Source organism: Brachycentrus maculatus, unplaced genomic scaffold (assembly GCF_059751285.1).
Source record: "Brachycentrus maculatus isolate JH-2025_06_01 unplaced genomic scaffold, ASM5975128v1 h1tg000234l, whole genome shotgun sequence".
NCBI lineage: Eukaryota > Metazoa > Arthropoda > Insecta > Trichoptera > Brachycentridae > Brachycentrus > Brachycentrus maculatus.
This window is the reverse complement of record NW_028280985.1, coordinates 243,719-260,091: the sequence shown is the minus strand read 5'-3', so window position 1 is coordinate 260,091 and position 16,373 is coordinate 243,719. Positions and strand designations below refer to the sequence as shown.

The 16,373-nt window shown below is 32.9% G+C and overlaps 1 protein-coding gene across 3 annotated transcripts in view; it reads right to left on the bottom strand.

The window, feature by feature from the left end:
• The window catches only part of LOC148306624 (transcription factor AP-2-epsilon-like), a 171,536-nt gene that overhangs the window by 40,253 nt on the left and 114,910 nt on the right, over positions 1-16,373 (bottom strand). The window lies entirely within an intron of this gene.

Sequence of the window (16,373 nt, the reverse complement as noted above, 5' to 3'; positions counted from 1 at the left end):
TAGATGCTACTTTATCAGATCTGGGCATGCGGTGAGACAGATTTCAATAAAAGGTGAAAAGTAAGCAAAAGTGAAGGACATTGGTAGCATAAACCAAGCTAGGACACAAAATGCCGAACCCTCTTCTAGTGGAACGGAAGGCCTGTTGACGACAGTCAACAGTCCGCCTTCTCCCGAGGAGTTTTACATGGTTTCCACCCAGCAATGAGCAAATGCTAAGAAGTTCCTGATTGGCCCATACTAGATTATCCCTCCTGTTCTCAACATAGAATAAATTAAAAAGCGTTTTTAGCTTGAAGAAACAAAAATCCACTAATTGATCTATAAGCCTTAATATAGTACATAATAAGGTGAATAATAAATGCAACAATTAGGAAAATCCTGCACTTCTTGTACCAGTCCATCATGAACCAACCCGATGGTGCATAGGACACTGCATCATATAAACACAATATTATCTTGATCATTAAACACGAAGGAAAGGTGATCAGCCCTCCGCTTCAGGTACCAGCCCAGGGTGCTATTAAATGACTATGAGAATGATAATCACTTATATTTATTTTGACCCAACTGGGAATCGAACCGTTACCTCTAGCATAGAAGCTAATACGCTTACTACTAAAGTCACGACCAAATTAATAAGAACCTAAAATCTGGTCGTGTCAAAAGTCTATCTAACATAACCAACATTTCGCTATAACGTCAGATAACGTTGATGCTTCAAGTATTGAAAAATATTGATGATATAAATATTTTAAAGTTTTGTCGATTGATCTCGGACAGATGTAATCGGATTGATTGATAAGAAATAATCTACTTCGAAATCAAAGTCATTTCGATTCAATCAGTGGGTCACAGTAGGCATCGTCGAAACACTACATGAATGATTTGATTCCGGCACAGGATCGGATTTTGGAATGTAAAATTTTTGTACACCTACTTTTAAAAAAAAAAATATATCGCTCACTCCTTTCAACAACGTCATATATAAAAAAAACCGGATTTTTTAGGATATCGTTTTTAAAGTTTAAGAATATAATAAAATCTATTAAAAACAAATATCAAGCCACTCATTGAACTTTCTACTGTGCAACAGATCTTTTTAGGTAAAACCTGAAAGTTTTTTTTTTGCATTTAAAAAATATTTAGTACATTAAAAAAATAAATAAAGAATACCCTTTCTTCAAAACGCAAAAATAACACTTTCTGCCCTGTAGCGGGTAAATATTAAGTTAAAAATATGCCCCTTTGTGTTAACGATCAAGATAACGCTGAGTTTATATGATGCAGTGTCCTATGCACCACTGGGGTGCGGATAAGGGTTTGAAAGAAGAAAAGAAAGAATATAATATAATAACCCAAAATATAATACAATAACCCAGAACGCTATATCAATCCGTCTTTGCACATATTCTTTGCCTCTTCCACATTCATACATATAAGCCGATTACTCCTGCACTGACCACTTTAAAATATTTGAAATATTTATTTAAAGACTATAATATATTTCGAGAAATTTTTTTCCGTGTATAATTTATTAATTAATAAATCTGGTTGTTTTTTCATACTACTACTACTATTACTACCATTACGCCGTTTCCCCGCAGGGGTAGGCAGAAAGGGTAGAACGCCACACTCTTCTGTCCCGACGTACACTCCTCGCCTCCTTCACATCCATACATCTATTCATACATGCCCTCCGATTACGCAGACTTTTGACACCACCAGATTTTAGGTTCTGATGGATCTGATCGTGCCAAGTCTTTTTCGGCCGTCCTCGTTCTGTTTTCCCGCTCACATTACATTTATATTTTTTTCATTACATTTATAATTATTATTTATTGAGTATTTTTAAATAATTATTTCTAAATTACAGTGTTTTAAATAAAAACTAATAAGATTAGAGAAATTTCATTCCTAATTTGTCCCTGTAAAAAGAATTTTTAATTGAATTGGCTAAGGCTGTGTTGCTTGTCTGAAAATGTTTTATTCATTATTTTCGGACGGATGGCGCTGACGTCACGCATATATTTCAACATACGTAGGTACCTACGTCAAATTTTGAAAAATAAATATTTTGTTTTGAATATTGAAAGCATTAACTTTGTGGATCATATTGATATATTATTTTGAGAAATAAAAAGATTTTGTTTTTTTTTTATATATAACATGTGAGTGGATCAAAAAACAAAGTCTTTTTATTTCTCAAAATAATATATAAATATCATTATTATTTTTCTTCTAAAACCTATATGCATATAATGGTGCATAGGGCACTGCCTCGGATCGACACGGTGTTGACTTGATATTCAAGGTGATTAGGGATAGATATATACTAATTATTAGGAAGACAGGGTATATGTAGAAAAATATTCGGATAATAGTACAAAAAAGAAAAGCAAATCAAAGTATGAGTTATATTCATTTTATAAAATGTGCTACAAATTATCAGAGAAAAAAAACGTTTGAAAAAAATAGTTCAAATTTGGTTTGGACGTGTGAATCGAATAAGTGAATAAAAAAACAGGATAAATTTATGAGGCAAATGTGGTTAGTGAAGCAGACGAAGACCGATCAGGGGGGTCAAATAAATAAAAGTGATTTTTTCACTCAAATATTTATTCAATACTACCCTGGACTGGTACCTGAAGCGGAGGGCTGATCACCTTTCCTTCATGTGTTAACGATAAAAATAACACTGCGTTTATATGATGCAGTGCTCTATGCACCATTGGGTGCGGATAAGGGTTTGAAGAAGAAGAATATGTAGTTGTATAACTGTTGGATGTCGGTTTTGTTTGATGTGTTGGATTGAAAGCACGTTTTCCTGAAATCGAATTACTCGAAAGCTTATTTCCATTTATTTTATTAAAAATTAAACACTTGAATAATCCGCTTAATGGAGTTTCATTTTATTTACCACTCGTTTCGAAAACGACATTTGTTTTCATCTTCTGGTACAAATTAAAACAGTACAGTACAGTTTTAATTTGTACCAGAAGATAAAAACAATTGTCGTTTTCGAAACTAGTCGTAAATAAAATAAAACTCAATTAAGTGGATTATTCAAGTGTTTAATTTTTAATAAAATAATCATGTCATTCCACAAAGTTCCGAATCAATCAATAATATTATTTGTATGATAAATACCCTTTGAATTTGAGTTTTATTTCATTACACAAAAACAAAATTGGATGATTCATTTTGCGCCATCCTGTATAAGCAACAGGATCAATGAATAATTTTATCTGTAGCCAAAAACACCACAAAAAAAAACATATTCAAGTGTAAAAGGATACATACGTGGGTTTAATTTATCGCCAATATATGCGTATTGGGACCTGATAATATCCAAATTAAGCCTAATTTGAACACGAATCACTGTCAATGTAAAATACACGTTGTTCTCGAAAGAGCTTTGACATTTATGGTTGACGCGACAGTTGGAGACGATAGCGCCAATCTTCGAAGCTTAAAGCACCAATTTGACAGACCGCCAAACCAAAAAAAAAAGCTACATTTTTTGTCCAGTGTTATTGAATGGATGAATTCAGCACTTGTACCTACACATGTTCTAGTCGTGGCGATCTGACAACTAAATTATCATGTCAATGTCTTCAACCGATAATATGTGTGCAGTGGTGTCCAGTGTTTTTATAAGGGTAATCACTATGAAAAACAAATTGTCTTAGCACTATTCCGTGTCTGCTGTGCTGGTCGGGGTTGTGGGCGTCTGTGTGCCGGCCAACGTCGGGTCGAAATCGGATCTAGCTGACTAATTGAACTAAATACTAATCCCTTTATCTTTATAAAATTGATTAACTTTGTTTTCACCACTTTTTTTATAAGTGATCACTTTACACACGTGTAACATTCACCAATTCGACCCATTATTGACAACCACACTACTCAAATTCTTGGAAGTACATCTCACCAATAGATGTCTCTAGTGAAGTTCTAGTTTTCAAGAACAAGGTTTCTAAATTGGTTCATATATACAGAACTTCCAAGAATTTGAGTAGTGTGGTTGTCAATAATGACTTTTTTTATAAATACAATTTGACCTACCGGTTTCGACAATACCTTGTCATCATCAGGGTTTATTTTAAATCACGCACGCTACTGTATGTAAGCAGCAACGGCTTATCTGGAAGGTACTCTGGCATTCTTTGTTACATCATTGGACAACATTTCTTGGATATCTGGCAATGATTGAACAACTGCTCTATTCAACGTCTTGTTGGAGGAAATTGTAGATATCTCATGGAGGAAACATCCATGTCTGAGCATTTACATTGGCTGGTTTAAGTGATCATTTTATATCTGGTGAAATATTCACCATTCCGCTCACGATTGACAAAACATAATATTTATTGAATTCGACATCCATATATTTCATATTATTTTTATTATTAACTAGCTGTATCCGGCCACGCTTTACTGTGACTCATTCTGGTCAAATCAAAAAGAAAAAAATAGAAATCACACATTTCTAACGTATTTAATTTCACGATGGTTGTGAAGCAATGAAAATATTAAAAATCAACAAAACAACGATTCCATAGAAAACTTTGAAAATGGTTAGCGACAGCAGTCGTCAATAAGCACGCCGTCAGCCGTGAGCAGTGTTTAATAATACGAATATTTCTGATACTTTCAACAGATGGCGCTGCCATAACGCTAAATGAAACTGTTTCGAAAATGCATATTTCACCTGTCACAAGTTAAAACTTCTATCACAGATATCGTCGTCATACCAAGGGACCAAGTGCATTTTTTACAAAAACGTGATCATTGACTATTTGATATCTTACTAGCTTAATATTGCCTTGAAAAAATCCCAAAGGATTTTAAACTTGGAAGTATAATATTTTGACTAGTTAAAAATAACTGCATTGATGTTTATTTTCTTGCTAAGAAAAAGTGACTTAAATGGCCCTTCTGAACATTTTACGATTTGTTGGTTGGTCACGTTCCCCTGTACGACTACGATATGTATAATATGTATAAAAATACAAGCGTTTTTAATGCAATGTCGCGTAAAAATTTCGAAACAATCGGTGAACAATTTCAATAGATTAAAGACTTAAAGACATTCTTGATTAGAGAAATAACTTTGATGTTTCCCACGAAAACGGGGAACATACAACATTTTTTAATTTTTTTTTTTTAATATTGGTTATAAGTTGTCACTCTATTTCCTGAGGGGCGTGGTCGAGTGTAATTAATTATGGTACATCTGGGAATTGGATCTAGTGGAGCAATCGGCGATGCAAATTTTTAATGGATATCAGAATATGACTGGTTTTGTAGGATATTATCGCTAAGCTGAGCAGTTCCCACGTTAACGATTATTATTGACGTCAGTTTACGTACTTTCCTCTGCATTTCTAACGCTTCTTAAGAGGGGAGTATTTAAACATACGAGAGTATTGCAAAACAAAATACAGGATATTTTGAGTTTCAATTTATGACTACAGTACCCATTGACGTAGTGCATTTATACAAATGTACTTGTCAGACTAAATGATTAAAAAAATGTCAAAAAAAATATTCAATTAAACTAGTTCATATATCGCTCACTCCTTTTAACAACGTCATAAATCAAAAAACTTAATTTTTCAGGAGATCATTTTAAAGTTTAAAATATAATAGAATGTATTAAAAATAAACATCAAGCCACCAATTGAACTTTTTACTGTATAAAATAACTTTTTAGGTAAAACCTGAATATTTTTTCTCCATTTTAAAAATATTTAGTATATTAAAAAAAATTAAACCATAAATTTTCTTTAAAATGCAAAAACAACACTTTCTGCCCTGTAGCGGGTTAATATTAAGTTAAAAATACGCCGCTTTTGCTGGGATATAGTACATTTTCGGGTATTCCGAAAACATGCATAACTGAAAATTGACGATTTTTGATATATGATGTTGTTAAAAGGAGTGAGTGATATCACTAAATATAAAATAAATAAAGCAAAGAATCGAAAACTCAACGCAGAAAACTAATAATTTTTAAAAATTAGATAACCTTATGATAAAAAAAAATTATTTGGCAACGTGATGATTTAAATACATAAAGAAATTCTGTTTTAAAATATGTTTCTAGACCTACAAATGTTTCTTGAACTCATCAACAGGTAAAAACACTAAGTATAAAAATAAAATTACCGAGTACTTTTACATATTGATGAGAACATCTGTAGTTCTCGAAACTAGTCGAGTTTACATTAAAAAACTCAAAAGCGGTCTGTACTAGTGTTTTATTTTATACCGTATTAACTAACTAACTAACCATCACGCCGCTTCCCCGCAAAGTTAGGCAGAGAGAATGGAACGCCACACCACTCTGTCTTTGCAAACATTCTTCGCCTCATCCACGTTCATGCATTTCCTCATACATACCCGACGATTATTACGACTCCTAACCTGACCACTTTCAATTATTTGGCATATCTGATCGTACCATATTAAACTATTTATATGATGCTTCAGTTCAAATCACGACCATAGCTGGATATAAACTGATAATACGTAGCAAATATCTTATACTTTACATATTTCTATATCACGTATTTAAGTAAACGTATATTTGTGCAAGTTTGTATCACATATGAGTCATCTTCTTAAGTACAGTGCAAACGTGAATAAAATTGTGCATATGATATCCTGCCGTCCGCAACTTCAGCGCAACCTGCCCGGAGGCTTTTACAATTACCTTTAACGTTTATTGCTCCTAATAATTGTATAATTAATATGCAATCGTAATATGATCATATCGAATAACACGATTAATAAAAAAAACTACATATTCAAATTGCAAATGTCTTATCCATTTTGAAACATTAACAGTAAAATGAGAATCTTGAGACGTTTGGATGAGTGTTAAAGTATTGTATTATTAGATTTAAGTTTTGTGCTGACATATCTTGGTGAAACTGTATTTCATAAATTTGTTATGTTTCAGAGAATACAGGACTTCCCCATACTAATGAACAGTGGAAGAGATCTTTAACCAACGTTTCCAGATTCAAATATATATTATATAAATTTACATAAGAAAATATATGTGGCGAATGTGAGAGGGAAAACAGAACGTGGACGACCGAGAAAGACTTAGCACGATCAGATCAATCAGAACCTAAAATCTGGCGGTGTCAAAAGTCTGCGTAATCGGAGGGCATGTATGACTAGATGTATGGATGTGAAGGAGGCGAGGAGTGTGTCAGGACAGAAGAGTGTGGCGTTCCATCCTCTCTGCCTACCCCTGCGGGGAAACGGCGTGATGGTAGTAGTAGTAGTAGTAGTAGTAAATTTACATTCAATTTATTTTTTTTTAATAACATAAATTGTATACATTTATTTAAATAATTATATTAAACATTTAAAAAAAATGGCAGAGACCCACCAAGCTACTTTGTGTGTCTTGTCGGTGGAGTTCTTTTTGAATACATTTTTTTTTGTTTTTAACCATTTAAACCTAATATGCACGTAAAAAAGAGAGAAAAATTAAGAATATAAATATTTTACAACTTTCATAAAATTAACTCTTGATCATTTACCCATTCCTTTATTTTGCCTTTGTTCCATATTTTATTTTAACCTCTAACATCCGTCGGCAACAAATTAAAAATGTTCGGAACGATATATTGCAGTGCTCGACTCCCATATTTATTGTTTATTCTTGGGACTATCAAACCTTCGTTGTTTTATATTATGGTTCATACATTTAGCTCGCTGTTGTATTACTTTATTTAGTAAGCATCTAGACTCCCCAGCCCTGCTTAATACCTCGATGTTCTCTACATATTCCTACCAATCAATCTCCAGCATATGGTCATTGCTGGGAGGAAACCAAGTAAAACTCCTCAGGAGAATTTGGACTGTTGACTGTCGTCAACATGCCTTCCGCAGTCGTTAGAATCAGGTCTGGGTGTCTTAAATTATCCCTACCCAGTCCTACAAAATTAAAAAATAAATCTAGGTAGAAGTTACACCCCAATTGGAAAAAAAATTGTCCTCTACTTTACATACTGTTGTAATAGATACGAGTGACAAAAATATAAGCGTGGAATTTAAATAAATAATACTAATGATGAAAAAAAAGTCGAATAACATCCGACATGGGACCTACGAGCAAAAAATCGATGTCAATCAATGAGATTCGACATTGGACCTGTAAGGGTTATGGCGAATGCGTTTGGCTCACTGTTGAGCTGCTTTATTTATTTACTTTTATTTTTAACTATAATTTTTTATTTCAAAACATATTACATACATAAATCATATATATATATATATATACATATAATATTCCCGATGAGTACATAATACATATAATATTTAGAAAGCCTAGTCTTGCTTGATACCTCGTTGCTCCCTTAAGGTTCCAAACGATGAATCCCAAACATCCGCCTGTAGTACCACATCTAAAACGGCTCCAGCCACCTCCGTTCTGCCTCCTCGATAGTCCACGTTGAACATCGATATGTCAGATAATAGTTCATTCACCCCACAATATCTCCAATAAACACGACGCCTTTCAACTTGGGGATAATGCATCATAAAACTATGTCTTATAAAATGTATGTACCGATAAAAACGCTGATAACAGATCAGTTTTCTCTTTAGCAGACTAGTAACTCGGCATTAATAAATCTGCGATAGATAATTTATAAGTTATTGGCTATAAATTATTATTAATTGTAACTTAAAGAAAGTCATTGAAAATTGTAACCACATACGTATACATTTTTAAACCCATTGCGCAAATGATATGATTTATTACTTTATTATCACTAACGTAAAAATAAGCAATAGTATTGGATATTATTTTTTGACATCTCATCAAAGATGAAGAAGAATATGGAAGCCTGGGCATTTACGGGGCTTACGACCGTCATAGGCTGGTTTAAGTGATCACTTTACACACGTGTAACATTCACCAATTCTACCCATTATTGACAACCACACTACTCAAATTCATGGAAGTTCTATATATATGAACCAATTTAGAAACCTTGTTCATGAATCACTAGAACTTCACTAGAGACATCTATTGGTGAGATGTAAAGAAGCTTTTTATTAGTATGTATTATATAAGAGTTTCTGCTTAATAAAAAGCTTCTTTACATCTCACCAATAGATGTCTCTAGTGAAGTTCTAGTGATTCATGAACAAGGTTTCTAAATTGGTTCATATATATAGAACTTCCAAGAATTTGAGTAGTGTGGTTGTCAATAATGGGTAGAATTGGTGAATGTTACACGTGTGTAAAGTGATCACTTAAACCAGCCTATGACGGTCGTAAGCCCCGTAAATGCCCAGACTTCCATATTCTTCTTCATCTTTGATGAGATGTCAAAAAATAATATGAAAATAACTCCTGTAATTGGAGATAATCCAGATTTTGTGAACAAGTATTTGGACACACTCAAAATGTTGTAAATAGTATTGGATAGTATATGGAACGCGAGTAATCCAGGGTAAGCACTGCTTTCCTGCCTATATAGGAGCTGTTGTTTATTTTTATTTATTTATTATTTTTTTATCATTGGGAACATAGAAAATAGGGGGGAGACTTTAATAAATGTCATCTTGTTAATTATGCAACACGTGTCACGATAAATTTTAAGAAATAATGGCATTTACAAAGCCGAATTTCTTCACAACATTTTGAGTGCGTCCAAATACTTGTTCACAAAGCTTTCCTCATCCAACCGCAAATGTCTCTGGTGAACTCGCGTATACTGTGTTACGGGTTTGATCAATATTAAATTGTATTTTCGTTTTTTAAATAAATTGTATTTTATTTTTTATTTTTGGAAACATTGTTTTTAATTTTTTTTTGTTTGTTTTCTTATTGTTTTATTTTATTAAAAGTAAAAGAGGTAATGAGGGGATCCCGAGGGGTGGGGACGAAGTGTCGGCCTCTGTCCGTACATCCTCCTCCACCCTCATTAATTGAATAGAGCATTATTTATTTCTTCAGAAATATTTTGAAGATTTTCCTCTATGTGCAGCTGACAGAGAGTCCCTCAGGACTCTATAACTGCTGCGGGTGGATGGCGGGCTCAGATTATATATAAATATAAAAATATACATATCTAGAAGTTTCAATAATTTGAGCAGTGTGGTTGTGATCACTTTACACGTGTGTAAAGTGATCATTTAAAACATCCTACGACGGTCGTTAGCGCTGTAAATGCCCAGAATTACATATTCTTCTTCATCTATGTTGTGACGTCTTAAATGAAATTTTAATTCAAAATGAGATAACGCCGTCTAAACGCAGTGCCCAGTGCACCACGAGTAGTGCAGAAGAATAAGAAAACATAATTGAGACAGATGATGACAGTGTTATTAACTGTTCGGCTGTCAGGATATCCAGCTAAACCTAATGTATGAGCATTTACATACATGCAATACCTGCTAACTGGTTTAAGAGGCGAGTTTAAGCTTTCTTCGGCCTAGATTAGTAACTAATGCAGTGTATCTGTCATCTATCTCGCTCCTTCAATCTTTCTTTTCGTTTAGTTCATAAATTATATTTCTACTGCTACAATTACCATCACGCCATTTCTCTGCAGGGGTATGCAGAGATTGAACGCCACTCTCTTCTGTCCTGACATACACTCCCAGCTTCCTTAATATCCATACATCTAGTCATACATGCCCTCCACCACAAGACTTCTAGATATATTGATCAAACTCGAAACACAGTGTGCGAGACTTCAGTATAGACATCTATGGGCGGATAAAAAAAAGCTTCTAAAAGCTTCCCGTGCTTTTATTAAGCTGAAACTCTTTCATTCGTATGTGAGGCCCGAATCCAGGACTATATTCACATACTTGAGAAAGGCTAAAAAACCTCATTTTCATTATTTATTTAAGCTTATAATTTGATCATTTAATTTATTTAAAACATTTTGAGTGTGTCCAAATAATTGTTCACAAATCTGGATTATCTCCAATTAATTGTAGATAATTTGTGAACACACTGTGTGTAGATATCTGGACACACTCAAAATGTTGCCAATATTAATATTATTATATCGGACACTGGATTATTCACCCAACGGATGAGATCGTGGGTATAATGGCAAAAAACGTTAACTTAAAAATCCCTGTTTGCTTTATTTAGCCTGAATAAAATAATCGCTATTAAACGTAAAGTTGAATTTACTTTTAAAAACACACACACACACACACACACACACATATATATATATATATATATATATATATATATATATATATATATATATATAAAGGGTCCGCCAAATAACTTTTTTTTTTTGAAAATGCTATAAAAAAAAAACTACTGAATATTTTCTCAAATTTCTTTTTTTATTTATAAGTACAATCCTTCCGGTTAATAATGGAAAATAATTTCATTCAAATGGCTGCCTCGGCTGGCCATGCAGTAGCCTACACGATCGGTCCAATTTTTAAGCACATTATCGATTGTGTGCAGCTGTATTTCACCAATGGCTTCACGAATATTGTCCTTTAAAGCGTCAATTGTCTCTGGCTTGTCGGCGTAACATTTATCTTTGAGGGCACCCCACAAATAATAGTCCAACGGTGTCAAATCGCAGCTCCGAGGTGGCCAAACGACATCAGCTCTGCGGCTGATAATGCGATCATCAAAAACAGGGCGCAAAACATCGAGTGTAGCTTCGGCTGTGTGGCACGTAGCGCCGTCCTGTTGAAACCAAATGTTGCCAATATCCTCCTCTTCAATTTTTGTGAACAAAAATCCGTTCAACATGGCCCGATAACGATCGCCATTGACTGTAACGGCCACTCCTTGCTCATTTTCAAAGAAAAATGGCCCAATTATGCCTCTGGACCAAAATTCGCACCAAACAGTGACTCGTTTTGGGTGTACCGGCTTTTCAATGTATGCGTGCGGGTTTTCTGTGCCCCAAATACGACAATTTTGCTTGTTTACATACCCGCCAAGATCAAAATGAGCTTCATCCGAAAAGATGATTTTTTTGGCAAAATCGGCATCTTCTGTAAGTCGATCGCAGGCCCACTCAGCGAAGCGAAAACGCATTGGATGGTCAGTTGGCTTCAACTCCTGAACCAATTGGACTTTGTATGGCGTCATACCAAGGTCTTTATGCAAAATTCGTCTCAATGATGTCTCCGAAATGTTCAATTGTTGAGAACGACGGTGAATTGATGTTGATGGCGCTTCACGCACACTTTCTGCCACAACATCGATATTCTCGGGTGTACGCACTGTTTTTGGCTTTTCACGCTTTGGTTTATCGATGAGGATGCCAGTTTCTTTCACTTTTTTCACAAGATAACGAACATACGGAGCTGACGGTGCTTCTCTTCTTCCAAAAACCGTACGCAATTTTCGCACACATTCTGCAACATTACCATGATTTTCAAAGTAATGTCGCAATATTTCCCAGCGTTGTTCAAGCGTATACACAACCATATTTGCTCAGCGGAAGGATAAAACTAATTATCTGTCAAATCAGACATGAGCTAAGTGTTACCATTCACGAAATAAGCACTAGTTGAAAAAAAAAACTTTAGATGGCGGACCCTATATATATATATATATATATATATATATATATATATATATATATATATATATATATATATATATATATATATGTATAAATATATGTATATATATATATAAATATATATATATATATATATATATATATATATATATATACATATATATATATATATATATATATATATATATATATATATATATATATATATATATATATATATATATATATATAAAAGGGAAGAACGGTACATGTTTCACATCAAGTTGATACACCTGAAAGAATATAAAACTTTTTTTAATCAAATGTGATATTTGGCAAGTCTTGCAAAGTCTTTCAGCTGTGCAAACCATGAATAGAATGTTAAAACACAGTCAAAATGTTGTAGAATTTTATATACGTTGAAAAACGGAACGTGATAGAAGTTTTTTCTAATGACTAAATTTGCGCTATCTACAGAATGTCTTCGGCTTATCAATAAGCAATCATTCAGCCTGTTTTTACTTTGCACTCGTACACCAATGTTGATAATCTAGTTTAGTATTTTAAATTTTTATCTTTGCGAATTAATTATTGGCAAGTCGCGTGCCTAATACAATGATAAATTTACTTATATTAAGTAAAAGGCATAGTTGAAGATGGCTTCTGACGTTACAGGGTAGAAGTATTCGGATTTATACTATTTCATATTAAAAAGTGAAATCATTTACATATTTAAAAAAAAAAACCAAATGATTTGAACTTTCAATGTTACAGGTAATACAAAAGTACTTTGTATTAGGTATATTAGAAAACAAACATCGGAACATAATTAATACTCATTTAATACAAAAAAAACGTGTTTCATTTTTCTCGAAATCTATTAGATAATTAAGTACCCCGTATGAGAGCATTCAGTATTGATGATACTCGTATAATTTTATACATCAACATATATATTTTACATAAATAATGTATACTTTAATCGCCTTAATGTATTCGAGAAGCGATATTATATCCGAATGCTTCAAATTACATTTCGACCAGAATAAAAATGGCGGGCTAGTAATTCTATGGCTGATTGATGTATTCATGTCCAAATAACAGTACCGAAGCTTACTAGGCACCGGCCATGTTCGTAAGTCTAGGATAATATCCAGTCTTTAGCCATTGTACACTGTAGATTATTCATCAATTACGAACAACACGCGGTCTTGTAACGTATTCGTGCCGTAATAGCGTCATTAGCGGACGCCATGGGTCAGAATCGCTCAAACTGACAGCCCAAAGCGCGGGAAAGCGCAGGAAAGTGTTGCCGGTGGAGAAAATTTGCAGAAATTATAGGTGAATAAAATACATACTCAAGAAGTACTAGGTACCTACTTTTTTTAAGTATGGTTACAGGTAAATGTAATATTTGTTTGAAAAATAATAAACGCGATACAACGCATTTAAAACTAAAAGTAAAATCAGGGAAATAAATTATAAATGATCAAATAATAAGAAAAATATACAATATACATATTTGACTGATCATTTTCTTGAAATACAAAGAAATTCTAGTGAAAATCGAATAACAGTGTAATATATGGATACATGTTTCGATTACCATTATGTGCATATAAATATTGATGTTTTATAATATTTATGTACCTTATGATTATCTCAAATTGACGGAATGGAGTGAAAAATATCTTATTCTTTATATTTGTTAGGAAATTTACACTTTTTCCCTGCTTTCTTTAAGGAGTTAGCAATTACATACTAAGATGTAACTGAGGAAAACTCAAATTTACAAGTCTTAAAGAAATAAAAAAAAGACATGAGTCAACGAAAGATCGTAACATAAATTTTCAAATATCTAGAAAAAAAAAGTTAAATCTAATGTCAAAATTAATTTATATCGAAAATGCAGCAATTTTTTTAAAATACATACCCCAAGAGGTTCAACAATCATTTTTGTATTATGTAAATAAAGTAATTTATTTTACAACCTAACCAACGCGCATGATTATCTGGTTTCTCAGAAAACAATATTGCATAATCGCACTATGTTAGTTTGTCAGCCATTAAAACCCAGTAACGTATGAATATCGGGCATATCCAATTTATTGATAGCATAGGTACCTGTCCGGATGCATAAATGTGAACATGTATGGATTTACGCAACAGCCATAAACGATGTTTACGAATAAAAATATTCTACCGACTGTGGCAACATCGTGGGCGGGGCCAGAGGTACCAACGTAATGATGTTATTCTGTTATATGAGAGACATAACGCTAATTTTTAAAAATAGAATATCGAAATCACAGACCGGGGCAAAAAGGTCTAAACAAGTCATAGAGAAGCATCAAAACAACATATATTATCGAAAATATTTTGTCACTAAAGCCTTTTTCAAGCCATTTTTTTTATCCGGAATCACACGACCGTGAGAAATGTGTCATTAATTTATTATTCAATATTTTCCTCTCGGATTTATTTTAATTTTGGATTAGTTTCCTATGAATTATTGCCTTCTTAAATATGGTGGTAAAATATTTTATTACACATAAAACATTCTAGACAGTTATAAAGTGAGAAATATTGCTAGTAATTTGATATTAACAGTATTTATTATTTTTGCGAACAAATACAATTATAGCTTTATAAGGAAATGAGATAGGTAGTTTAATTTATTTGGTCACTAACCAAAAAACAGTTAAATTTATATTTTTATCCTAATATTTGTTTGTTAAAAAAAAAGGCATTATATTGCGTTTATATATAAATTTAGGATAGTCAAAGAGATATAAAATATATAGCTAGATGAATTATAACAATGTCTTTTAAAAAAAAACAACTTCAAATGATGTTATTGTAAATTTTATAACGGTATCTATCATTTTAATATGTAGCTTTTAATGATCTTGCTCATAATACAAGAAGCCAATAGCTTTATAAATACATTTTTTGATTGGCCATTCAATTTTAAATGCATTATTAATAACATGTTGCAAGATTGCAAGGTTTAAATAACCCGCAGATTATAATTCCGAATAAGAATGCGAGCGGTTGGCATTATTGACACCGGCCGCCATTTTATTTATTGATAATAATTTTAATTTCATGGCAACACTGTCTAAGGGCAATCTTAATTGTTTTGACTTAATCCTTATAGTGTTTAATCAATTGAGATTAGTGGGAAAGTATTGTAAAATTCTCTTCCATTCTGGTTTCAATCCGATTAATGAAATATTTTGATGAATGAAAACATAATGCTTTATATATTAAATGTTAAAATAAGACACTGATTTTTTTTAAAATCTACTAAAATATATTTTATTGTTAAAAACACATTTGTGACACACATTGGTGGACTAAAAAAATATTTTTACCATCAACTTCTTCAAACCCTTATCCGGACCCCAATGGTGCATAGGGCACTGCATCATGTAAACGCAGTGTTATCTCGATCGTTAATACATGAAGGAAAGGTGGTCAGCCCTCCGCTTCGGGTACCAGTCCAGGGTAGTATTGATTAAATATTAGAGTGAAAAAATTACTTTTATTTATTTGACCCCCCCTGGGGATCAAACCCGGGATCTCTAGAACGGTAGCCGAGCATGCTGACAGAGCATGCTGAGCATGCTGAGCACTACGGAGGCGGACAAAACATTCATAAATTAAAATGAGTTCTACAAACTAAACTTCAAATGAAGAAAATTTATTTCTTAAATGTTTTTCGCAGATACTTTGGTAAGGGAACGTAATTAATTATCAGTATTTTAATTTAAAAAAAGTGGTTAAAACAAAGTTGTTTAATTATAAGAAGAAAATTTACTTTGATGCAGA